The 27,763-nt window shown below is 35.4% G+C and overlaps 1 pseudogene; it reads right to left on the bottom strand.

The window, feature by feature from the left end:
* Positions 1-5,602: 5,602 nt before the first annotated feature.
* Positions 5,603-21,986, bottom strand: LOC132561387 (histone-lysine N-methyltransferase PRDM9-like; annotated as a pseudogene).
* Positions 21,987-27,763: the final 5,777 nt, after the last annotated feature.

The following is a 27,763-nucleotide window of genomic DNA, read 5'->3' as shown; positions in this document are numbered from 1 at the left end:
CTTATGATGCAATAGTTATGGCTAATGTTAAAGTTTTTCAATTGTAGGTCAAAGGTCACTGTCAAGGTCACATGATCAAAAAATTTGTATCACCAAAGATGTCTTGTTACAAGGAACACACAAGCATACTGTGCAATATGGTTATGGGCAAAGCTAAAGTCTACAACAGACAAACAGACAGCACAAAAACAATATGCCCCTGATCTTTCGATCAGGGACATCAAAAAAGTATCTAGAAAAGCTTTAACACAAATAATAACTCGTCCAAACATTGCAAAACCACATTGTCGTTTAGGAAAAGATAACTTCTTGCCATATTCAGAAACAAAAGATTCCAGAGAGATCTTGGCCCCTCCATCGTTTGCTCTTTATTTGTTCTTATAAAGTTGAATCTTTTCCCTTTTTTCTCTTTTCATCTCTGTTTTTGCTCATAATGATAAGAAATTTGACCATTCCTTTGCAGAAATAGAGAGAATAATATTTAGCCACTAAATCAAGGATGACCGCTCGCAAATCATTCTATTTTTTCTGATCAGACCCATTATCAAACAGGCACAACTAGGGATCAAAGAAAACCTATGTATGAAATTTGAGAGATCCATTCAGAAATAGGGATAACAAACTTTACCAGACAAAATCCAAGATGGCTCCTGTCGGCCAATTTGGTTTTCTAGTCAGTCCCAAAATCAAACAGGCACATTAAGGAACAAAGAGGAGCCTACAAATGAAATTTGAACAAGATCTATGTAGTGTTTCTCAAGAAATATTGATAACAAACTTTCAAAATCAAAATCCAAAACAGACGATTTGAATGAGATGGTGGGATGAAAAGATCTGTTGAAAAAGGAGCATGATCTCTAGACAGAAAAAAGTTTACAACAGACAGACGTATGGATGGATATCAAATTGTGGAAGATCTTCTATTGATCTTTTTGGGGTAATAAACAAGAAAATATAAACTTCTCAATTTCAGGAAGTCAGTCGCAACAGAACAAGGTACGTCACACACATAAATCTTCACGAATGTGTTGATTGTGTGCGAGCAATTTCTGCAAGCATTTGCACCAGTGTTGTGGTTAAAGGACCGTTCTCCTAAATCACTAGGTGAAATGTCTAAATTTGCCGACCAATATGCCGAAGTAAGGGACAATAAAGGCAGTCTGGTTAAGCAGAAGAACGCGTGAAAGAATCCTTCTCATGGTCCAAAGCGAGAGCAAGCCGACACACCAGAGTCATCTTCGTCTGCTAACGCAAGTGTCAAGGACAAGGGAAAGATGAAGCCTCTACAATGTTTTATATGCAAAAGCACCGATCACATTGCGTTCAACTGTCCTAAGAAATCAGGCGAAAATCGTGTTTCCATGGTGACCGGAACAGAGCAACACCGCCATAGAGCTAGAAACCGGAAAAGGAAACCGGAAACTTTGCAGTACGATAAGGTGGTCATAGATAGAGAAATGTCAGATGAAGCACATACGACAGACCTGTTACAGGATAGGATGCCGGTGGTAGAAGGGCTGGTTGGCAACCAAGTAGTGACTGTTTTGTGAGATACAGGGTGTAGTGGAGCGGTGCTTAAACGAAGCTTAGCAACACAGGATCAGTTAACTGGTGACACTAAGACCTGTACACTGGCTGATGGAAGTCGTCTTCAGGTACCTATCGCAAAGGTAAAGGTAAATACGCCGTACTATGTTGGTTCAGTAGATGCTTGGTGTATGCAGAATCCAATATATGAGCTCATTTTAGGAAACATCGAAGGCGCAATTCTGTAGTTTGCTTGGATACCAAGAAGGACTTATTTACAAACATTGCAAAGCTGAAGAGCAATTCTAAATTAGATGGTATCAGACTAAGCCATGATATGACTCAAGCAGAGAGGCAAATGGAAAAAGAACTTTGGGAGGAAGCTAGAATGAAGAACCAGGAAAACAAGTCGGGGGAATTTTCTTTCAAGATTCGGGGTCCACCATCGGCAAGGAAGATTGTGAAAGTGCAGAAAGAAGATCAGTAGATCAGAAATCTTGTTCGGATCATGTAAATAGTGTAAATAGTTGTTCAATTGAAAATGTTAATTCAAATTGTGATGAAACAAATGTTTATAATACTTGTGCAAAGGATAGGAAGTGTGGAAAAATGATAACAAACAACAGATGAACAAAATCAAATGTTTATTCACTAATGCAGATGTACTGACAAATAAGTTAGAGGAGTTGAAAGCAATGGTTAAAATGGAGGATCCCTGGATAATTGGAGTAAATGAAGTGCTGCCAAAAAATAGTAGATATCGTGTATCAAATACAGAACTGGCTATTGAGGGGTATGATATCTGTATAAATAATCCTGATAATATTGATGGTATTAAGGGCACAGCACTATACATACATTCAGAGTTAAGAGCAACAGAGCTAACTATGAAAACAGAGTTTAAGGAACACATTTGGGCGAGTATTCACACCAGTAAGGGTAATAAATTTTTGGTGGGCTGTAAGTACAGAAGCCCTAATAGCTTTGACGAAAACAACAAGAGGTTAAACTTCTTGTTACATAAGGCTGGCGATTTGGATTACTCTTACAAACTAATTATGGGTTATTTCAACTACCGCTTTATAAACCGGGGAAATTGTGCAACTGATCATAACAACAAATATGAGTACCAATTCCTGGAAACTGAAAGGGACACATTTATGTATCAACATGTGCACTCACCAATAAGATTAAGGAAAAACCAATAACCTAGTTTGCTGGATTTAGTATTTACTAGTGAAGATCTTGAAGTACATAGTGCATTAGGAAAGAGTGATCATGGATGCATCAGATTCACATTTGTGTGTGGTATTGATAAAATCTCAACTTCAACCAAAAAACTAAACTTCAACAAGGGCAACTATAACAAACTATGTGAAGCGCTAGATATAAACTCGGTCAATTATTTAAGAGGAGATAATGTCAAGGAAAACTACGAGCTATTCATTGATAACCACAGCATGATGTTATAAACAGCATATGGCAGTATATTGACATTAATTTGTTAGACACATCGTACCAATCAAATATGTAACATTTTAAGAATTAAGTGCTATTTATCTGATATGTCAACTTATCTGACTATGTTTCCATGGAAACAGAATAAAATATATATATAAAGTGGAATAACGTCAATAGCAAAAGGTACAAATAGGGCACCCACTTAATATGTGCAGAAAGTGTTGCGAAGTTGAGTGGAACAGTTTGGAAGTTATAGCCCGGAAAAGCCCTCTTTTGGTGTTTTCTGTTTATGTTTCCATGGTAACAAAAAATATAATAAGTGAAATGTCGACAATAGGAAAAGGCACAACTAGGGCAATGACTTAATATATACAGAAAGTTTTGTGAAGTTGAGTTGAACGGTTTCGAAGTTATAGCTCGGAAAAGCCCTCTTTTGGTGTTTTCTGACTGTTTCCATGGTAACAGAAAAACATAAAAAGTGAAATGTCGCCATTAGCAAAAGGCACAACAAGGGCACCAACTTAATATATATAGGAAGTTTTGTGAAGTTGAGTTGAACGGTTTCGAAGTTATAGTCCGGAAAACACTTGGACGGACGCACGCACGCACGCACGGAGCCCAATTTAATATCCCCCGCACACGTATTTTGCGGGGGACAACAAATAAAAATCTTGGGGTGTGAAATAAAAAAAAAAAAAAAAACAAGAATTGCTAGGCCTTCACGGTCTTAAAAATCTACCTTTTTCTTATTGTAACACGTAATACATATTATCTGAAACGGAGCTAGATAGATTTAACTATATTGTGTTAGAGATGCAAATGGAAGTACTTAATAAATATTCAGATGTAACATTTGTCCTATCAAACATCCAGTATGATGATTAAAAATTAGGTTTCATATTCCAGTATTCGTGAAATTGAGCAAAACACTCAAGATTGTTTCGCCCCTCGGGTCAGTAACGAGATAAAAGTGCATAAAAAACTGCTGTCCCATGTTAATACTTAGTATTCGATAAATTTCCAACAACTTGGACAGAATATTCTCTAGTGATTTAATATGTCCTTGCAGTATAAGAGTAGGGATTGGGCATACAGTTTTACCCATGTCCATCCCCCCGTTCCGTTCCCAAACAATATCATTATTTCTTACGCTAAATCAAACTACGTCATCGTTGAAGAGTCGACGGTCGACACATCCGTTACTAATTCATTACTCTACATGTGTTATATATAGTTTCCAGGTCTACATAAACTGTAAGTTTAGGTGGAAATGCGACACCTTGAATCATGAAATGATGATTTTAGTCCGTGACCATACCTTATCTGAGTATTGAGATAAAGATTTTATTAAAAAAACATTTTGTGTGTGCATGTTAAATTGACTCCATCCCTCATGTTCATTGAGTATGTGTTCATGCTGTTCTCAAATTTTGTGCCAAGCCCTTGAGGATAAAACCATTATACCAAGATGTAGCTACCTGCTACTGCCAAACTCTGCCTCAAAATAACGTGATAGCCCAGGAATAAAAGTGTACTGTGTACATTGTCTCGGCCTCAAATAGACTTTGTGACGGGCTCTCAACCCATTATTTCCTGAGCTATACCAGAAACATGTATTGGGATTAATACAGTTGTAGTGTAGCGTTGAAAATGTAATCATCATTCTTTATATGAAATAACATATATATCCACTACATAACACCTGTAGCGATTGATTGTTCACATCATCTTCTTCAAATTAAGTGATATTTTACGGTCTTGATTTTATGATTACAAGACAAAAGTTGGACTGATTATTGTGAATGATTAACATTTGATATCCTTACAAAAGCCAGGGTCATATGTTAGTGTACAAGTATTGGCTAGATAGTAATTGGGAGCTAGGGTTGAGGATGGCTAATGAAGCATAATCACATGTTTAGTATATAGTTCTGGACTGACAGCTTCTGCAACTGACATTTTATTTTCACAGAACAAACTAGAGTGTAAATTTCAATGTTTATTATCACTGCAATGAACAATTTGTTGAGTGCCTTGAAGGCTTTGTCCTCAGATGAAATTCATATTTACAAATGTGTACAGATATATCAACTATCAGATAAAACAATATAAATTATTTAGATATACAAATGTATAGATACCTCAACTACTGGAGTAATAATAAATTATTTAGTAATTACATAATCTATACAAATATAAATAAAATATATATTATTTAGCTATATACAATATAATTAAAACTTTTAAAAATAAATATAATGGAAGACAAAATACCATGTAATTGTACTGTACAAAGTCACTTAGCTCTAATGGTGTCTTTGGTGCGTTTTCAAGCTGCACAAAACAATAAACTCCTTACCATAGACATCACATTTGTATGGTTTCTCTCCTGTGCGTGTCCGGAGGTGTCTGTAGGGGACCTGCCTGACTAAACCCTTACCATAGACATCACATTTGTATGGTTTCTCTCCTGTGTGTCCTGAGGTGTGTCTGTAGGGGACCTGTCTGACTAAACCCCTTACCACAGACATCACATTTGTATGGTTTCTCTCCTCTGTGTGTCCTGAGGTGTGTCTGTAGATGACCTGACACATTAAACCCCTTACCACAGAAATCACATTTTTATTGTTTCTCTCCTGTGTGTGTCCTGAGGTGTTTCTGTCTGCCTAAACCCCTTACCACAGACATCACATTTGTATGGTTTCTCTCCTGTGTGTGTCCTGTGGTGTTTCTGTAGGTGGCCTGCTTCCCCAGTTTTTGAGATATTCTTTCGACTATTTGTAGAAACATTAGTTTTCTTATCTAGCCTTTCATTATTATCTACATTTCCTGTCATTTGAATATCAAATGGTTCAATATTTCTTCCTGTTTTAATATTTTTCTTTGGCACAGAGTTGCTATTCCAATGCCCTCTTAATACCTTTTCACTATCTATTCTTCTCTCCTTCAGCATTTTACTCTCAAGATCAATAGTAAACTGAGAGACGCCATGCTTTAATTTACTGTGTCCAAGTATGTTTATTTCAGAGCTGAAACATCTTCCACAAAATGGACACCCGAACATTTCTGGAAGATAAAGGAAGCACATTTAACTGATCTCAATACAAGCACACTTAATTGATCTCCTCATTTTGAAGTTACAGTCTGTTTTTTTATAATACTTAAATGTAAGTGAGCTGTAAAACTATCAACAATAAACATGTTTAATCTTACTCGTGTATCAATCACATTTTTGCAAGTTCAATTTGGTCAGAAAACTTGTTACTCATTTCCAAACAGAAATCAATTTTTAAACTTGCTAAAGGATATTTCAAGGGTAATGCATTAAGAACTGGTATAAATAAACTATTTTGCAGCTATTGAATAATGTATTATAATAAAATTGTATTAAACCAATTTTTCTCAGTAAAGACAATTACTGTTCCTTAGGTATGGACAATTACTGTTCCTTAGGTATGAAGACCTTTCTACATTCTTCTTATAAACCTTTAAAGCCATTTCTCTTGTTTCCATGATTAAACTATCAGAATGCTTCAAACTTCAGTTAAATAAAACTCTCGTATCTACTCAGAAAGTAAATTTCAATCCAAACATTATGGAGTGTCTGACTGTTTTTGTTGAATGGGATTGTCTCCTTTAGTGCATAATCAAAGATCTCTCTAAGTATTTGTCTTCATAGTTAATTATAACTAATTATTAATACACTACTTTGTGTATGAATTTGTAGGAATTTAACAACTGAAATACACATTTCCTTTTTTTCCATTAGTACAGATACAAAATTTGATGTTTTAGTAAAAGTTAAATTCTTGTGTTAAAACTGATTGGCTAAATAGATATCAAGGCATCATATACTATTCGATAAGTATGGATTTGTAAAAATACAAATACAAACATGATTTGAAGTTTTTTCTGATTCCAATTGGCTCCCTAAAAATCAAAATAGGGAATTCTGGCTTGTTAATCTTATGCCTAAAGAGAATTTCTACCTAATTGCATTCTCTATTGCATCTAGTATTACCAGGATTACTGCCCCTCCTGGGAAGAACTTGTCTTCAAGTTTCCAAGGGTTATATCAATGCCAAGTCTCTACCAAATCACCAATGTCTACATGTTCAAGGCTGGGATCTCTTGCTTACCAGTTATGTTAATAAAAGAACTAAAGAAAGAAAACTTCTCTCTAGCTGAATGGTACCGGTATACACCCAATTACATCCTATCTTAATTAGAAATACTGACATACCTGGAGTGTTCATGTATGTATACAAACCATTTGCTTTCCCTCATAGATACATTAAATGTCATTAATCAACGTTTGGCAAAAAATGTGGTTAGCCACAAACAATGTCACCTTTCAAAATGAACATTATCAACACTGACATTTGGCATATGGCCAAACCATTGCATATCAACATAATTTCATTGACTTACCCACTGTGACTCCAAGTAACATACAAACAATAGTATAAACTAATGAACTGATCTAAATTGGTCTGAATGCTACCTTTACTATAAATCTTACTTGTTCCATTAACAGTGAATGGTTTGCATTCACTTGGGTTTTCAGCTCCTCTCCTGATGCCAAGCTCATCACTGTAGTCATCTCCGTACCACACTTACAGCTCAGTGCTAGGCTAAATTATTTTGTGTGTCCGGTAATATATTTGACCCTTGTGTTGGTATGCTGTCATGTTCTGCTCATCTTCGCTTCTTGCCCAATTCACATATCTCATCCAATTAGCATGATTTTGATCAAAGGCATCAATGAAATGGCTTGGGTTTTCCATTTTTGAAAATCTAGGGGAAAAAACATAATATAAGAAAGTGAGAGGAAGACGCTCCTATAAGTAGTATAATGTTTCGGAATTTTTTTCAGAAGTGACCTTATTATACTTATTGAAGAATTCTCAAAGTATTGAATAATAAAATTCTGTGAGAAATGAAGAAATCTTGGCTGATAATTTTCTGTACAAAATTACTATAATACAACCTGTGATCTTGACCTTGAAACATGAAACTCATATGAGTCTCAAAGTCTCTTTCTTTCCTTTTTAACGAATTAATTTCTAATTGCCTTTCCTCATTCTTTAATACATAACCATCCCCAGAAGGAATGGTTCAGAAAGATTTAAGGTCATACATGAGATGTTGAGGTTACTGGGCCTGAAACTGAAACGACTGATGTAAAAACGTTTGCATCTGAAGGAGGTATTAGTTATCTTCAGGACAACAGTTCCAGTTGATTTTGCCCTACCCTAAACTTCACAACTTCAGACCTATTTTTGGTTATTTATGTATTGATTGAAAAGAATGAATCAAGGTTAATTGAAACAAGATGCCCATAGGGCCCGTATTGCTCACCTGGTTTTGTTTGGCTGAAAAGGAAAAACAATTCTAAATATCTCCTTTGTCCTAAGAGGGTCAGCCATACCATTTATAGTTCAGACCAGGTCAAAATATCAATAATTCTTGCAGGGGAGGAGTAGGATTTTAAAGAACTGCCCTTTCCAATATTGCCCCCCCCAACCCTACTCACCAGGAACCCCTTGCAAAATTACCCCTGTTGGGTCCTGCCCCTCTTAACTCAGGGGGCCAAGACCTAACATTTATACAAGATTGATTTCCCTTCACCCAAGAATGCTTCAGACAAAACTGGGCAACATCCATTCATTTCTACAGGAGGGGTAGGATTTTAAAGATCTTGCAAAATTTCCTCCTTTGGGCCTGCCCCTCAAGCCCTTGGGGGCAGAGAACCAATATTTATAAAAAAATTTGGTTCCAATCCCCATCAAGGACCAAATTTGGTCAATATCTGTTCTGGCATTCATGACACGTAACAATTTTTAGTAAAAAGTTGACTGACACAGCGCCATAGCAAAGGTTCATAGGGCTAGTTATGTATTTATATAAAATTGTTTTATCTCAACGCTCAAATCATTATGTATGTTCATATTTGCTGGAGAAAAAATTCAGACAAATTTTAAATGAAGTCAAACATACTTGACTTTTCATAACTTTTGGGCAGCATTAGGTCATCTAACACTAACCTACCAGGCATTTTCAGTAGAATGTGCCTGGTCTAAATCCTTGGTTAGTCTTCCCTTGTAAGGACCAAATCGTCTTCGAGGTAGAATCTCATGATCAGACCAGAAACCAAGACCAGCATTTGGTATAGATGATTCCAACACAGATAGGCCCGGTGGCAAAGTATAAAGGCATCGCTCTTTTTCCTTTGGTTTTAGGTCAATCATCTGCATTTTAAAACAGAATATTGTTCTCAGGTTATACTTTGAAAAGGCAAAGTAAATCGAATATGGATATAATCATTCAAAATTTCTAATTTTATTATATTTTCTAATATCACAAAGAAAGATCAAATAGAAGGGAATTTGAAAGTCCACTGTACTATAAACATTAAATAGAAATTCATTTAAACAAAAAGAAAAGATTGAAAATGAGTGATTTTGAAAGCACATTGTTCTTATCCAAACAACACACCACACATTCCAGATACAAAGAAATATTCTATTGGAGGACCAATTGTCCTTCAAATTGGGTCTCAATAAAATTTATTGGGACAAAATTTGAAACAATCACTCTTAAACCCCAGACTTATCATTATTCATGTAAGCTAAACAAAATAATCTTTCAGCAAATCAAAGGAATCATCAGAAACATTATAGTACACAAGCTTTAAGGATTTGAAGAGTTTTGATTAATCAGATATCTTCAGAGTATTTTAGAAAAATTACCTTTAGATATGGCCTTGAAATCAGTCAGGGTATTTTCGTTTTGCAAAATTTGTCAAGCTTTGTCTCTGAAACCTGTAGGCCAGGTGAGCATATAAACATCGAATACCTTGGTGTTCTCAATGATAACTAGTGGTCCATGTACAGGGCTATCTCCTTCATATTCCTTGTTGCACTCTTCACAATCTGTTGAAGTACACAGAATGGTAAGATTGCTTACAACAAAGGCATCACTTACAACTTGAAACAATTTTCATGTCTATATTTACTCTGCAATCCAGACATTATTCATGGTTTATTTGAAAGGCAGTGTAACAGAAACAATAGTGTTATAGACATGATATAATAGACGGATCATGGCTCCTTCATAATTGTAGAATCATTCTTGGATCTTCAATTCCAGGTTAAACAATTTGTTGGATTGCTTCCCTTATATCTACTATCAAGCTATTTCGGTGTAATTACTGGTAATGACAAGTGAACAAGTTAATCATTATACAAAAGAAACTAGTAATAAAACTTCCTATTATCCATCCTGTACTTTTTCACAAATACTAAAGTGACAATAATTTTCAGGCATCAAATCCAAAATAAAAAAGGTCATCTGGATGGAAAATTTATCAGAATTCATGATTCATAATTGATCACTGAGTGTTGTTTTAAAATTTACAATATTGAAATCTTGTGTCATTAGATCGAGATCGATTATTGAAGGGTTTTCCATAATTTTGTTAGTAGTAGGCTGTGTAGTGAAAGTAGGAGGCTGGCCTGCCATGTACGTGTAGTCGTGTACAGAACATTATTACGGAACTGAATTGGTGTAGGCGGCCAAATGATCAAAGTAGCCGGTCAAATTGGCCAAAAAGTTGCATTTCTGAATCGCTGCATGTCTATGGGCTCTATGATGCTGAGCTAAGCTCCAGTTTTTTTTTTCGTAATGTTCTGTTTTAAATACTTTTCCATGCTTCTTTTCGACTTGTTGGTTTTCATAGCCTGTATTGTTGGTTAACATCGATTAATTATAAGTTTAAAAAAATTATAAAATTGATCAGGATTTTTAAAGCAACTAATTCAAAATTGATAGAAATGTTCGTAAATTTTTGGCTCCATAGTAATGAAACTTTTGTATTTCATAATTGAACCTGATCAAGAATTAGTCTTGTTGATTCGTTGTTTTACTGACATATTCATGGTAGTTTACAACTTGCTCAGGAGATACAATATGTTAACAACCCTTAAATCGTTGTTTGTGTTTCAGTATCAAAAAGGTCACATTTTACAACTGATGATACTACTCTCCACACGCCTTTATTTTCTAGAGGTCTGTGCAATTCTGTACTAAATTTAGAAAACTATCTATAATCAATCATCTACGGATTTTGTTTTGGATTACTGATTATGAAAGTGAAACCAATTCTCAACTGGCAAAATCCAAGATGGCCCCAATCCGCCATTTTTTTTTCTTTTCTGGTCCCTCCTAAAATGAAACAGACATGACTGGACACCAAGAAGGACCCATACATGAATTTTGAAAATGAACCGTCCAGTTCTTCTCATTGATAAATAAAACAAACTTTAAACAGTCAAAATTCAAGATGGTGATCTGTTGTCCATTTTGTTTTTATAATCAATTTCAAAATCAAACATGCACAACAGGAGAGCAAGATGAGCAAGACAGCTCCATCAAATACTTCCAAGAAATAGCCTAAATGAACTTTCATTGTCAAAACTGAAGATGGCTTCCCTTTAGCCATTTTGTTTTTCTGATCAGTCTCAATATGAAAGTGAGCAAGAGAAACATACACAAAATTTGAGAGAGATTCATCACGTACTTCTCAAGAAATAGCGATAACAATAATTAAGGAGTCTGTTACGAAACGTATAAAAGCCTTGCAGTACTTTTATGAACAAGCTTTAAGTTTGTGCTTGGATTTACTCTACTTTATTTTTGTTATATAGATTATAAACTTTCCTTCAGGAGTTCCAGTTCAAAATAAACTACCATCCAGGAATGGAAAATGTCATTGCGGATGCATTGAGTAAACAAAACGAGTAGGTGTATATATTTCTGGGCATGTACGTTTCATAATTTTGGGGTGATCATAACAGGTTATGACACTTAGGAGGAGCAAATGTTACGAAACATATAGAAGCTAAAAGTTTGTGTTTGGATTTACTGTACTTTACTTTTGTGGTATTGACTATAGTTTTGGTAGAATGTAGAGGGCGCTCTAGGCACATGGAGCTCAATTTTTGATGGGTTGGCACCGAGTGGGGAGTGTAACTTTAGGCCTTGATGGGACAGGGACAATGTCCAGGGCTCGCCCGTAACTCAAAATAATGTAGAAGTGTTCAAGCAACCATATGGAAGATCTTAATAGCTGTCATTTTCCTGGGAGTGAGTGATACGATGGCAGCGACGGAACCCCCTTGTCAAACTTCATGTGGGGCTGGAATAGCTGATAATACAACTACATACAAGGCTGAATGTAGCTGTGAATTCATGTATGTATAAACTATGTCATTACCAGTGTAGTGTGGCTGGATAGCTGTGAGTAACTGTAATACGTCATTACCAGTGTGGCTCGATAGCTGTGAGTAACTGTAATACGCCATTACCAGTGTGGCTGGACAGCTGTGAGTAACTGTAATACGTCCTTACCAGTGCGGCTGGACAGCTGTGAGTAACTGTAATACGTCATTACCAGTGTGGCTCGATAGCTGCGAGTAACTGTAATACGTCATTACCAGTGTGGCTCGATAGCTATGAGTAATGTCGTTACATGTGAAGTAACTTTGTCATTTTACCGGAGTTAACCTATATTTACACCAGAGTGGCTGGAAAGTTGTTTGTGTTCTGCAGAACTGACACATGTTCTAATGAACTGAACAGATGAACGTTAATGTTAAATTCAATATTGTGTTCATTATCCATTACCTCTGAGAGACACCATGTTTCATATATAAGAACATGACAGAATTATAAACAGACAAAACATCACTCATGAAAGGCAACTTCAAATGCCAAAGTCAAGAACTTATCAAGGCAAATCCTTGAATTTTAGGACTTTTCGTTTCTGTACAAATCATGGTCACCAACTGAACATTAGTTATATATCAAATACCTACCTCAATCTTCATATAGCTAACAGCTGCTGAATCTGATCTCAATGGGTATGTGTGGGTAGGTGTCTGGAATGTTTTCGTTTTGATTTCAAGTTTTTCTGGTTCAGTGTTAGCTAACTTTCCCACCTTCTGAAATAGAACATACTTAGTAGGTTTAGTTTTGTAGATTATAAGAAAATAATGCTAAGGATTTACTTGTCATCAACAGTAAGAAATTTTACCTTCAATTTTGAAGCTTTCTTAGGTACATCTGCTTCTTGTTTGAGAGGAAAACCGAATGGAGTGACAAGTAGTCGATCTGAAATATAGTATATTTACAAATGTTTTAGATGAAACAAATTAAAACTCAAACAAAGGATCTCATGGAATGTTACTGGTAGCTAATGAAGTGTTATCTTGATGTTAAAGCAAGTATTCAATGGGAGTAATACACATTGATGTGTATTACCTAAAATAAAGTCACCATGTACCCTATTTGATCAACCTCAAAAAATAAAAACTCAACACAATATATATGGCGGAAAATGGCACACTTTTCTTGTTGAAGTGGCCTATGATACTTTATTTTGAAATTAACTACATGTACTTATATAAATTCAGTTTATGTTAAGAAATTATATAATGACAAAACAGCAAAGGTGAGCGGCACAAAGTGAGCCAAAATGACAGTTTGGCAACTCACAACTGTAGATAGGAAATTCATCTTTTTATTGTATCTGTATTACCATATATCTGCTATTATCCACTTTACCGACTGCAGGTATTGTGGCATTGCATCTGTGAGGCATTGTGTAACAATGTAGTTCAAACAAATATTCTTGTAAAACAGATAATGAAAGTCACAACTGCCATGTAATTCATCACTTTGTATTTCATGTCTAAATACCTTGAATTTTTACAATCCAGACCATTTATTAGATTCAAAATAGTCATGTTTTGTACTGGTGGTACTTGCATACATTTATGTTAAGATATGTGTAAGTCTTCAAATATCCATGCAGATGCTCCTAATCTGGTTGTATGAACACTTTAAAGTCATTGTGTTCTTAATATTCAATTAAGATAAATTCAATTTTATTCCTTGAGTTTTCACAACCCATTGGTTACATAAAAGGTTTTTTCAAGTGGCATATAACATAACATACATTCAAAGGTCATGCTTATTTCATCATCAACTTGCTGAAACATGTAGAAAAAATGGAAAAAAATGGTATATTCATGATGTTAGATGTTGGGGCTTTACATAAAAAAAAAATAAAGAAAAAAAATGTACCTAGTTTGAGATTACAATTTTGGCCATTATACAAAAGTGCACCTATACAGAACAAGAGGCCTAAGAGGCCTTAACGGTCACCTGAGGAATATATGTCAATAATCTGGGGATTTTAAAATCTTGCAAAAATGTAACACTTGAGCAGGACCGTGTGCAAAACATTTGAAATAAGTTTGAACATGATCCACCCAGTGGTTCTTGAGAGGAAGTCCAAAATGACTTAGCCAAACAGGGTGGCCATCTCTGCTGTTGGTTCATGTGAAGAAGATTTTTAAAGATTTACCCAATTTTACCGCCTTTTTCCCCCTCCTGGGGCCACACCCTTTTTCAAACTTGAAGTGGCTTCCCATGGGGATGATTTGTGCCAAGCTTGGTCAAAATCCATCCACTGGTTCTTGAGAAGAATTCATTTAAAGGTTTTTACATATGGCCCTTTTTACACCCCTTATGGGCCCCAAAGGGGACATTATCACTTTTTTCAACTTAATTTCATATGTCCTTTACTAAGAGATGCTGTCTACCAAATTTGGTTGAAATCGGTCAAAGCTGAATTTTCGACCCTTTTGAGCGCCCCTAGTGGGCCGTTTTTTTTCATTTGCAAACTTTGTAGACCTTGCCATAAGGACCCTAAATATCAAATATGAATTTAATCTGACTGTTGCTTCATGAGAAGATGATTTTTAAAGATTTACCTAATTTTACCCCCTTTTGCGGCCCCTATTGGGGCCACACCTTTTTTCTTCGCAAACTTGAAGCGGCTTCTCATGGGGATGCTTTGTGCAAAGTTTGGTCAAAATCCATCCACTGATTCTTGAGAAGAAGTCATTTAAAGGTTTTTTGATATGGCCCCTTTTACACCCCTTATGGGCCCCAAAGGGGACATAATCACTTTTTTCAACATAATATCATATGTCCTTCACTAAGGGATGCTGTCTACCAAATTTGGTTGAAATCGGTCAAAGTTGAATTTTCGACCCTTTTGAGCACTCCCTAGTGGGGCCGTTTTTGAGAGGTTTTCTTGTTTTTCATTTGCAAACTTTGTAGACTTTGCTATAAGGACCCTTAATATCAAATATAAATTTAATCTGACTGTTGGTTCATGAGAAGATTTTTAAAGATTTACCTAATTTTATACCCTTTCCCCCCACCTCCTGGGGCCATGCTCTTTTTCTTCGCAAACTTGAAGCGGCTTCCCATGGGGATGCTTTGTGCCAAGTTTGGTCAAAATCCATTTAGTGGGTCTTGAGAAGAAGTTGAATTCTTGAAAAGTTAATGACGCATGACGACAGCCTTCGGCTCAGGTGACCTAAAAAGCAAGCTTTTTTCTGGTGTCTGGACACGAGATAATGTGAAAAATTTCAGAGTTACATTTTCCTGAAACATAAATCATTTTGCTCTTATGTATGTAGTGATCAATTTTTGATATGTGTCATACTTCAAATTTCTGTCTTATTTGGCAAGATTTTCAGTCAAAAATCACAATATTTTGCTATTTTCAGTGGTTTTTTTAATGTGGTAACCATGATTTTCGACAGTGTTTAATACAGAGTAAACATGTATTTAGATAATGCTATATTGTGTATATGAAGATATATTTTTATATGTCTTTTTTTTATTACCGGTATATGTCTGTTTTGCACGATTAATCTACTGTGTGTAATTATCTGGAATGTGTCCCTTATTTTTCAGAAAATGGCCATTTAACTGTTTCCTGCTACCTTATGGGATTTTACCAAAGTTTGTTGTATGACAAATATTCTATAAAATTCTTCATTGGGTCTCCTTTACATCTGGTATGGCTAGAAACATCATAAAAGACAACAAAAATTCTGATTTGGCTCAATCTGTTTATTTGCTCCAGGTGATGAAAAAGGGAGATAACTCTCCAATTTCTTGTAATTTCAAAGCCAGAGACACTTGATAAGTTCATATCACATTCTATTACATAGTAGCAAAGCAGTAAGGAATAAGTGCGAAACATTTAAGTGGTCATCTCACAATAATTCTAGTTGTATTTCAATGTATTTCTTGTAGCTAACTGAACCATTACCATGGTAACTAGCTCAGAAATTGAATTCTTACTGTTTTTCTGGTGCAAGTTTCTCATTTAACTGCTGTACATACATATCAATTTCAATGTCAGATGTCTGTTATTTTTAGTTCAGTTCTCACAACTCAAGAAAAGCAGGTCTTTCATTCTAAATTATGGCAATACGCTGTTTCTGGTGATCACTGTCACACTTGGGTGGGAAGAGTAAACAAGGACGGCTATGGTTTCATATGTCTGATGTTTAGAAATCACAGGCGGCGTGTCACTGTTCATCATCTACAGTATTTCTTTCACATGAATTGTCAGTGTATCTCCCCTCAACTGCATGTGTCTCATCTTTGCTACACCAAATTGTGAGTAAATATCAGCCATTTTGTCCTTGGAGCCATGCAGAGTGAACAGTCATAGGAAACAGTACTTGATTGATTGAGTCTGTAGAGGTCACCATGGCTTTGCTAATTGTATATTGTAAATGTTGGTGAGTATTAGTGTTCATGACAGTTGATTGTGTTTCTAGTGTTAGGTTTCCGATCTGGTGTCACTTGTGGTTTGGTGTCCCTTCCGGTCTGGTGTCACCTGTTGTTTGGTGTCCCTTCTGGTTCAGTGGTTGTTTATGTTTACACCATAGTTGTGTATGGAATTGTGTTGTGGTGTGCTATTTGAATATAATGACTGTGCTCTGATTTTGCAGTTACTTTTTCCAGTTTCCCTAAGTGCCTTTTTTGTTTGTACTGTGTTGTGCGCTTCCTGTTTGCGTGGTACCCATCAGTTAGATCCCTTTTGGCCATTTCTTTCAAAAAGGGATCCTGTCGGTGGTATTTTAGGCCAATCGACCTACTCAAGATGAGTGCTGATTGACCTGTCCCTACCGTGTCTGAATGGACAGCTGAATGACACAGTCCATTGAATTTTCTACTCCATAGGTTGGTCTTTGGGGCATATGTAAATGCGTGGTGTGTTAAGCTTTCTGTTTTGTTTGTTGTTAAAAGGTGTAGAATTTTTTTGAGTGTTGCAAATGAAAGGCTTGTGTTTAGGAGGGTATGTAATTTATGCTCATCTTCTCTACTCAGATTTAAATGCTGACCATAAGGCAAATGGTGTGTGCTGTACAGAAGCAGATGAGCTAAACAGATGACGGAGTGTGCACGACAGTTAGCATGTATGCCGCTTAAGCACGGTATCACATTTTGTATAGCTGTCTGACAACGGTCTATGAAGCGGTCACCAGTACAGGCTTGTTGAACACGTGCGAGTTCCAGTCTCAGTCAACAGTGCACACAGGAGGCAAGCTTCCCTTGAACAGATCCCTGTCAAAATTTTGCTCAATGGAATTTAGTTTTAAGGTTTTTATTTTCTTGTATAAATTCCTCAGCAGGTGAAGGAAACAAGTTTCGTGTTGTATGTTCAGACCTGTTTCATTACAGTACTCTCTCACATGTTTTTTATATTGACTGCTGCCATCAGTCATGAGAGATTTCACACCGACAATTTTGGCAGTGCGAACACTCTCCATGTTTGCAAGGGCAAGTGTTCGCTCACTGGAGGACATAGACTGGTCAGCACCAAATGTCTTGGAGCAGCTTGGACCAGAGTGATCACAGCTTGGTTTCAGGCACAATTTATTTATTTGTGCTTTGTTTCCTGTTCCACTAAAGGAGAAAAGGAAGCAGATGCCGCTTCATACCCAGCCTGGAGCCTGTTGTTATATACTGTATCTGTTTCTACAGCTACTACAGGCTGTTTACCGAGAAGCTGCAAGAACTCTTTCACAAACCTCTGGTTTTCAAGCATAGATGACCTAATGATCTCTGTCATTTTAGTGTTTAATTTGTTAAATGTGTTCTGTATATATATGTTCTGCTGAGTGGCTTGATGTTCATGCATGTCAGAAATAAGTGAGCATCAGACAGGCCCACTTTGGATTTCAGAGTAGCCAGCACAAGGCTCTGATTAATGGCTCCAATTAATGGCTCCAGGTGCTGGTCCTCTTCCATTCAACTCAATTTCTGTGTACATTTTGATATCGGATGTTTCATATTTGCAATGAACACATTTGCCTTTGGCTGTAACACAAAGGCCAAACCTGTGTGTAATGTCAATACTGTATTTGGGTTGTGCAGATGTATGTAATGCAAAGGCCTGGCACAGCACAGACAGTGAGTGTAATGCAATTATGATATTTTTGTTGTTTATGTTATGTTCAGTCATGGTGACCTCTACCTCACTCTCTTTCACAGGGCGGAGTTTGCTAACCGTTAATCGAGTTCCACCCTGTTGTTGCAGCACTGCTTCAACCATTCTCTATTGGGGTCTGGTGATCTGGTGGGTTGCTTAGAGCTCCGGATTGATATCTGGCTGGCAGCAGGAGGTCAGTGATGTCACTATACTTTTCCACCTGCTAAGAAATTATGTTCATTTTAGACTTATTAGTTTGCTTATGATGCCAGCTTCTGTTTACAACAGCCATTTTCTTCCTGTATTGATTTTGTTTGTAAGGGCATGTATCATTTTGATGTCATTTGCATTAATGACATCATAGATGAATGTTAATGACATCAGAGCATCGATGACGTCATAATAATAATGATGTCATCACCAAACAAGACCACAGAACTATGATACCAATTACCTTCCATCTTACATACAGGGATGTACATTAATCAATATCATTAATAGTCAAAATAACTTGAATAAACTTAAGAAATAACTGTTAATAGACGTTTCCAATTTTCAAATTACCTCCCTTGGCATTGTCAAGTGGAAATGAAATCTGGAGTAATTGCGTCCTATTCATGTCATGTACACTTAATTTGAGTGGCAGGCAGTGTTGTAAGGGTTTTTTAACCTCTTGCCCAGTATGTAATCTTCACTTTGGTCAACATCTTGACAGAAATATTTCTTTAAAGCAGACATAAAATACAAGTCAAAATTCCATTTTACATGAATATGTTGCCATATTTAAGAGGAAAATGATCTGGCTTTAAAAACATCTGTCAGAATTCAAAATTCTGATGAGTATGTTTTGAAAATGTAAAAGAAATATTCAGAATGGTGTTTCATGTCTTTATTTGAATTTGAAAAGTGTCAGAATTTTTTAACTTCATACAGGGTTGGATTATAATTTATTTAAAAATGCATCATTTATGTAAATGTGTACTACTTGGTCATTTTAAAAGATACACTGTTTTCGGATATATCATTTTGTTTGTGATATCATTTTCTAGACATCTGATGGGTTTTAAAGGAATTTCAAGACAAAAATAGTGGTGTATATGGTAGCAGTACACAGTTTCTTGGTGTGGCCATGGGTGATTTGTACAGTAGAGAACCTCTATGTAAATGCATGTAGAAAAAATGGGCAAAATTTGGTATATTCATGATGATGTTGGATATTGGAGCTTTACATAAAAATAAAAATAAAAAAATGTACCTAGTTTAAGATTACAATTTTGGCCATTATACAAAAGTGTACCTATACAGAAAAAGCCAGCTTTACCGGCAGCCAAAGTCTGATGTCTGGACACGAGGTAATGTTGTGAAAAATTTCAGAGTTACATTTTCCTGAAACATAAATCATTTTGCTCTTATGTATGTAGTGATCAATTTTTGATATGTGTCATACTTCAAATTTCTGTCTTATTTGGCAAGATTTTCAGTCAAAAATCACAATATTTTGCTATTTTCAGTGGTTTTTTTAATGTGGTAACCATGATTTTCGACAGTGTTTAATACAGAGTAAACATGTATTTAGACAATGCTATATTGTGTATTAGAATTGCACGTGATGTCTTTTTTTTATTATATGTCTGTTTTGCACGATTAATCTACTGTGTGTAATTATCTGGAATGTGTCCCTTATTTTTCAGAAAATGGCCATTTAACTGTTTCCTGCTACCATACAATTTATAAAATGGTATTACCTAATATGCATTTAAGAATAGTCATGCATATATAATCATCGTCAACTAATGTAGTATACATTGACAACAAATACAGTGCAATTAACGCAACAAGAAATTACTACAATATATATTCATCATACTCTTATAATTTACACACTGACTAGTTAATATAGTTATAATTATTATATCAATCATGGTCGTACCTTATTGGCCTCAAATATAAGCCAGTTTATGAAGATTGTTTATATTATTGACACTAAGCAATTGTATCAGTTTATACATGGAAAGTGTATTAATTATTACATAACGGTTTCATTGTCAGAGACAAAATAAAGATAACTTAAAACCCTGTTCGTTTCGTGAGCTGAAATATTTGTAAAGATAACATTTACCTCTTTGACTTTTCCTCCTCTCAGAAGCAGGAGTCCACTCTTCATCACTGTCATCAGACCTGTTGTCCTCCTTCGTCTTTTTGTGCGACCTTTTTTCATAAAATCTGGTTTGATGGCTTGTAAACCTTCACAAAAGTTTGAAGTGGAAACTTAAAATAGACCTTCATGGATGATTTTCATAAGTGACTTGTACCTACACCTGATTAAAAGAATATGTAATTCAGTAGTTGTCCCAGATTTGTTATTTTAAGCAGACAGTGACCATGACCTTGGATTTTGTTGTCCAAAAGTGGAAAATAAAGCAAAGCAAGAGCAAGGTTGGAAAGAATGAAAATATGATCCCAAGTGATGCCATGGTGTCAGCAAATCTATTTTGATTTATTCAGCATCTCCTTCATAGTTGACATGGACTCTTCATTGTCCCCTAAACAAAAAAGTAGAAGAAGCCAGCCCAGATCTGCAAGGGGTGCTAAACAGTAAGTCACCTCTCAGAACATCATGCAGACATATACTTTCCCAGTCACCAGCTCAGGTATTCTGTTTCAATATTTCATTAACATTACACATAACATACTATCTCTTGGGGCTTACAAGGAGCAGTCTTGGATGTATTTTATTCAATAGAGATTAAATTAGAATGAAACTCAAATTCAACATATTTGAATGTATTCCTATCTGTTTTTATTTATCCATAAGATATTCTGTCAAAAAACACCCATAAAGCCTTTGAAATTTTGGCATACACTTAAGCTAAAAGAAAATATTTTCTAATAAGTACTCCCTCTATTTTTTTTCTAACTAGTTTTCCATCTGTCAAGTGTCACTCTGACAAATAATGAAAGTGTGATGAAACAAATATGTACATCTATGATCCTTAGCTTGTGCCGATGCTGATGGAAGGAGTGTACTACATGAACATTCATTTATTATTAACATAAAACTTTTTAAAAAATAGCAGACAATACAACCAGCAGGGAGCTAATGACTAAAATTAATACCTAGAGATACCATCATTTCGTATTTTTTTCTCATGTTCCTAAATCGCAGCTTCTCGTATTCAGACATACTGGAAAGTTGTGCTTTGGTGAAGAATTCATTAATATCATCATTTTGCTTGTCCACCTTGGAAAAATCCAGAAGCTGCACGCCAGGTATGACAGGGAACTTCTAAAAAAAAAAAAAAAAAAGTGTAACTTACATTTGATAATATTGGAACCCAATACAATCTTAGGGCCATTCCAAAACCCTAGCCCCACTCCTCCCCTACACCAAAAAATTGGAAGCAAGCTCAAAAAAAAAAAAAAAAAAGAAAAAAAAGCAATTTTTTTTTACCTAACTTGATAAATAAAATCAATTATAATAGTATATTGACATTAGTAATCAGTTTTGACAATAATTTGGTGACTTTTTTCAACAATTCATTTCAGTATGTTCTTGCCTCAACACAACTAACAATTAAAATATGAATGATATAATGCAATAAATGTCTTAACATACTGTTGCCATGTTTTGCTCTGGTTGACACTTGGAAGTCTACCTGTGGAAACAAGACAATAGAAAACTATTTAAAAGAGAGCAACACATGAATTGGAAAGAAGAGACAAATTGAATTATTCAAACATGTTACTGGTTCAGCTTTTTCTCATTTTCAGCCATCATTTTTGATGAAGTGCATGCGTGCAATGCTGATTTTAAAATTTGTACAGTTAGTACACTTAACATTATTTTTCACTGTATCATTAAATAGGAAGCAGATAGGAAACCATTTGTTTCGTCTGAAAACGTTTTTCAGTATGTTGGTTTTGTTTTTTTAATCCTGCAAAGTTTGGATAGCAGTGTTTTTGGTTCCATTGCTATTTTTTTTTAATCCCCGGTGACATATTCTCATATCCGATAAAAATTAGCCGTTTAGACATATTAGAATAGTCTTTAACATATTATACCGTCCCACTAATCAGTTATACTTAAATACAGTAATCGACATCGAAGCATTTCCTTTGAATAAAATAATTGAATATACTTACAAGATTTTCTATGAACAAATGTCATAAAATGAACATGAACCTGATATTATGTCTAAAGCTGTCCTCTTCCAGTTTCATCCGATATTTACGTCACGGAATTTTGAAGGCGGGAAAAAGTTCAGACACCCGGATGAAAAATTCGGTGCATTCGAATGCGAATTCACACTGTATGATTATGCAGAAAACAGTAGGCTTACACTTAATTACATCAGTAATATAAAGCCCCAGTTAAAAAAACTGTATTGGAACTGCGGGAAGCCTCTATTCTCATTGATTGTATGGAGGCTAACTGAAAAAAATCAGGCCAGTTTCTTTAGGCTTTATCTAAAATATTTCGATTTCACACCGATAGAAAATATGAAAGCTGTCAAACTACTTGATATTGATATTGGTAGTCTTTTTGATGTAGACAATTCATGTTAACTACTTAACAACCTAGGATACGTCCTTGTTTGGTGGTTGTTTTTAGACACTTAATTTGACGTTAAGAAATTAATTGTTTTCACATTTCAACTCAAATGAACATGTGTTTGGTCAACTTTTACGTATAAAGCAGTAACAAGAGGGCTTGTTTAGTAAGGATGTCATAATCTGTATGATGTGCTATTATTTATAAATCCTTTTCTTCAAATTTACACACGTTGTCTGGTGCCAAAAGATTTTACAGCCGTATCCAGACTACTTGCTTTGCTCGCAATGTATTACGTCTTACTTATCATATATACTATGTTTGTCGAAATACAAGCTCCCGAGATCTATGTTAATATGGTTTGTCGAGAAACAAGCTCATGAGATCTATGTTAGTATTGTTTGTTAAAATATAAGCTCCTGAGATCTATGTTAATATTGTTTGTCGAAATACAAGCTCCTTAGATCTATGTAATATTGTTTGTCGAAATACAAGCTCCTGAGGTCTATGTAATATTGTTTGTCGAAATACAAGCTCCTTAGATCTATGTTAATATTGTTTGTCGAAATACAAGCTCCTGAGATCTATGTTAGTATTGTTTGTCGAAATACAAGCTCCTGAGGTCTATGTTAGTATTGTTTGTCGAAATACAAGCTCCTGAGGTCTATGTTAGTATTGTTTGTCGAAATACAAGCTCCTGAGATCTATGTTAATATTGTTTGTCGAAATACAAGCTCATGAGATCTATGTTAGTATTGTTTGTTAAAATATAAGCTCCTGAGATCTATGTTAATATTGTTTGTCGAAATATAAGCTCCTTAGATCTATGTAATATTTTTTGTCGAAATACAAGCTCCTGAGAAATATGTTAGTATTGTTTGTCGAAATACAAGCTCCTGAGGTCTATGTTAGTATTGTTTGTCGAAATACAAGCTCCTTAGATCTATGTTTATATTGTTTGTCGAAATACAAGCTCCTGAGGTCTATGTTAATATTGTTTTTCGAAATACAAGCTCCCGAGATCTATGTTAGTATTGTTTGTCGAAATACAAGCTCCTGAGAAATATGTTAGTATTGTTTGTCGAAATACAAGCTCCTTAGATCTATGTTAATATTGTTTGTCGAAATATAAGCTCCTTAGATCTATGTTAATATTGTTTGTCGAAATACAAGCTCCTTAGATCTATGTAATATTGTTTGTCGAAATACAAGCTCCTGAGAAATATGTTAATACTGTTTGTCGAAATACAAGCTCCTTAGATCTATGTTAATATTGTTTGTCGAAATACAAGCTCCTTAGATCTATGTAATATTGTTTGTCGAAATACAAGCTCCAGAGAAATATGTTAGTATTGTTTGTCGAAATACAAGCTCCTTCGATCTATGTTAATATTGTTTGTCGAAATACAAGCTCCTTAGATCTATGTTAATATGGTTTTTCGAAATACAACCTCCTTAGATCTATGTTAATATTGTTTGTCGAAATACAAGCTCCAGAGAAATATGTTAATACTGTTTGTCGAAATGCAAGCTCCTGAGATATATGTTAATATGGTTTGTCGAGAAACAAGCTCATGAGATCTATGTTAGTATTGTTTGTCGAAATACAAGCTCCTTAGATCTATGTAATATTGTTTGTCGAAATACAAGCTCCAGAGAAATATGTTAGTATTGTTTGTCGAAATACAAGCTCCTTCGATCTATGTTAATATTGTTTGTCGAAATACAAGCTCCTTAGATCTATGTTAATATGGTTTTTCGAAATACAACCTCCTTAGATCTATGTTAATATTGTTTGTCGAAATACAAGCTCCAGAGAAATATGTTAATACTGTTTGTCGAAATGCAAGCTCCTGAGATATATGTTAATATGGTTTGTCGAGAAACAAGCTCATGAGATCTATGTTAGTATTGTTTGTCGAAATATAAGCTCCTTAGATCTATGTAATATTGTTTGTCGAAATACAAGCTCCTTAGATCTATGTTAATATTGTTTGTCGAAATACAAGCTCCTTAGATCTATGTTAATATTGTTTGTCGAAATACAAGCTCCTTAAATCTATGTTAATATTGTTTGTCGAAATACAAGCTCCCTAGATCTATGTTAATATTGTTTGTCGAAATACAAGCTCCTTAGATCTATGTTAATATTGTTTGTCGAAATACAAGCTCCCTAGATCTATGTTAGTATTATTTTCTTAACTTTCAAGCTAATCTCAAATGGAAAATCCTTTATTTCCAGTAATTTACATATGGTGATACCACACAATTTCGAAAGAGGTTTTGATGTGAAAGTTGGCCAAAGAAATTAATTTTCACTAAATTGATATCCTTTCATTCCTGTACACGACTGATCCAATATTTTGACCACTTTTTCCTTTAGTCGCTTTCACGGGGTCAAGTTTAAATGGAGGTCAAGGTCATTTATCTACATGCTGTTACTCAATACGATGACCCCGTGTCTGGAAATTCTTTGAACCTTTGAATACATAGAGCGTCTGTGACCTTGAATGAAAGTCACGGTCATCGCTTTAGATACTCTGACAGCCGTAGACTCGAAAATGCCATTAGCCAAATAACACGAACATGGATCTTAAGTCATTCAGAAGGTGCCATTAAAATGACGTTTGTTTAACGTAAAACATAATTACATACTTGAAATCCGTTAAGACTTGATGCCAATATGTCAGCTACTAGTCCAATATCATGGCCCGGGTCCAGTTGGTAATCAGGATTTACAATTCCAACAAACCCGACATTAAAAGTAGCATAAAGTTATGCATTTAATACTACTTGAAAACCATGTGACCTTTAACCTTGATGAAGGTCAATAGCCTAATTTAAACAAACTTGTATGTTTACCACAGCAAGCCACTGGTCTGATGTTATGGTCTACTGGTTAATCAAAGAGAGCCATTAAAAGTATTTTATAAGTTTAACAAGACATAAATATGTTGAAAGTGGGAAAATATCAGTCATTGATGGGGCACTTTCACGTTAGAATCCACTTTGTGCAGATGATCATTTGCTTTTTGATAATACATAGTCATTTGAATTTTCTGAAACATTTGATCCGAGTGACCTTTGAAGTGGGTCTGGTCAAGTTCATTTTCTTAAACTTTAAACCAAAAAAATTGTTCATTTCGACATTTACTGGTCGAGTATCATGACCCTAGCCTTTATGGTTCTCTAAAAGAAGTTGTGACTTTTAGTCTTAGAGACAAGTAAATTAACTTGGTCAAAGACCACTTCGTTAGTGAAAAGTAGGTGTTATCAGCGTCCCACGAGACGCTTTACACTAGCTAATAGGTCAGGTTCTTAAGCATGTCAAGTCTTGTAATTTATGCCCCAAACACAATAGTGAATGTACATTGAGTGTTTGTCGGTCCGTCTCTTGATTGCGTTTTATTAATTTTTGAAGTTTGACATGTGAATTCATCTTGAGCAGTGCATCACCATCACTGCGGTGTTATTTATAGGTCATTGTGACCTATATGTTCGACTTTGGCTTTTTTGTTAGACTTCACATTAGGGTCTGTTTCACTGGAAGTTATCCTCGATACTCTAAGGATTACAATCGCTCTCACTCTCTGTACCCATGGGACATTTCAAGACGAAAAAAAATCTGACCAATCACAGACTAACGATTACAAAGGCACACCACCTAACTCCAAAGTCAGTACAAGATACTGTTATGCAACCTTGAGAATCAATTGAAGAACATCAAAGGATCAAACTAGTGTTCTCATCTTAGCCACAAAGTGTTGCACACAGACCTTCAGTTTTGCCATGAGATGTTCCAGGGATGCAGAGAGCAAAAGTGATTGTAACCCTTGATATATCGAGGATGACTGGAACTGTGCATTACCCAGTTCAGCACTAAACTGCACTGATTTGTAGGCCATTGTCTTAGTTTTTCAATTGGTTTGACTAAATACACATATTGGTTGAACTTTGATCAGATGTCATGATAGTTTGACAGTACTTCACAATAACTGTATCTTACAAAGCAACACAATGGACATGCAGGTTTCACTAGCAGTTTTCAGTTCAATCATAAGACCGTACCCACATCTGATTTACCTTTAAAACAGATAGGATTGTGAGGATTCTAGTGTTAATAATTCGTAATCTTGAATAGGAATACATTTTCAGTTATATTTAGGCTTGGTTAGAATGAGAGGAAAACTTTGAATCTATAAAACATGTTTGTATAGTCTACGACTGTAATAGTTCATTATGATATCACAATGTTCAAGTGGTTTAGGCCACTGAGTGCCTTTATCAATTGCCCTCCACCTTTGGGTCGCGGGTTCGAGGCCTATGTTGGGTAGTCTCCAGGTAATGGGTACTGGTCGGTGGTTTTCCTCTGGGAACTACAGCTTTCCTCCTCCAGCCAAACCTGGCACGTCCTTAAATTAGCCTGACTGTTAAAAAGCAACAACAAATGAAACCATAGTTTATTATACTCCTTTAAACAGCCAAGACCGATTGGTTTTAATGTGTCCCATATAGGTCTAAATTTCCCTATGTAAATGATGAAGCATTATCCTTTATGTTATAGGGTTAGAAGGCATTTCATACATCTAAGAGGACGTCAGGAAACGCTGAAGGAGTCTATACCAACCCTAGAAGTACACTGCAGGGCTATATGAGGTAGAACTATCCAATACTTCATATGGTAATTTCAGAAAGTTGAAAGAAGAGGTGTATTTTCTAATACCGATCTATTATTTGTAATGATAATAATTGATAATTGAAAAAAAATCAAACAAGTATGGATATGATGATCTTTAAAGAGCGTGACTGTTACCGGAGTTTTTGGTTTTCTGTTCCTGCCCTTGAGGGTG

This window comes from Ylistrum balloti, unplaced genomic scaffold (genome assembly GCF_031769215.1).
Source record: "Ylistrum balloti isolate Yb309-2 unplaced genomic scaffold, AGI_CSIRO_Ybal_v1 Utg371196, whole genome shotgun sequence".
In the NCBI taxonomy this organism is placed as follows: Eukaryota; Metazoa; Mollusca; class Bivalvia; order Pectinida; family Pectinidae; genus Ylistrum; species Ylistrum balloti.
The sequence above is the reverse complement of the archived record's forward strand: the minus strand, read 5'-3'. Positions and strand labels throughout refer to the sequence as shown.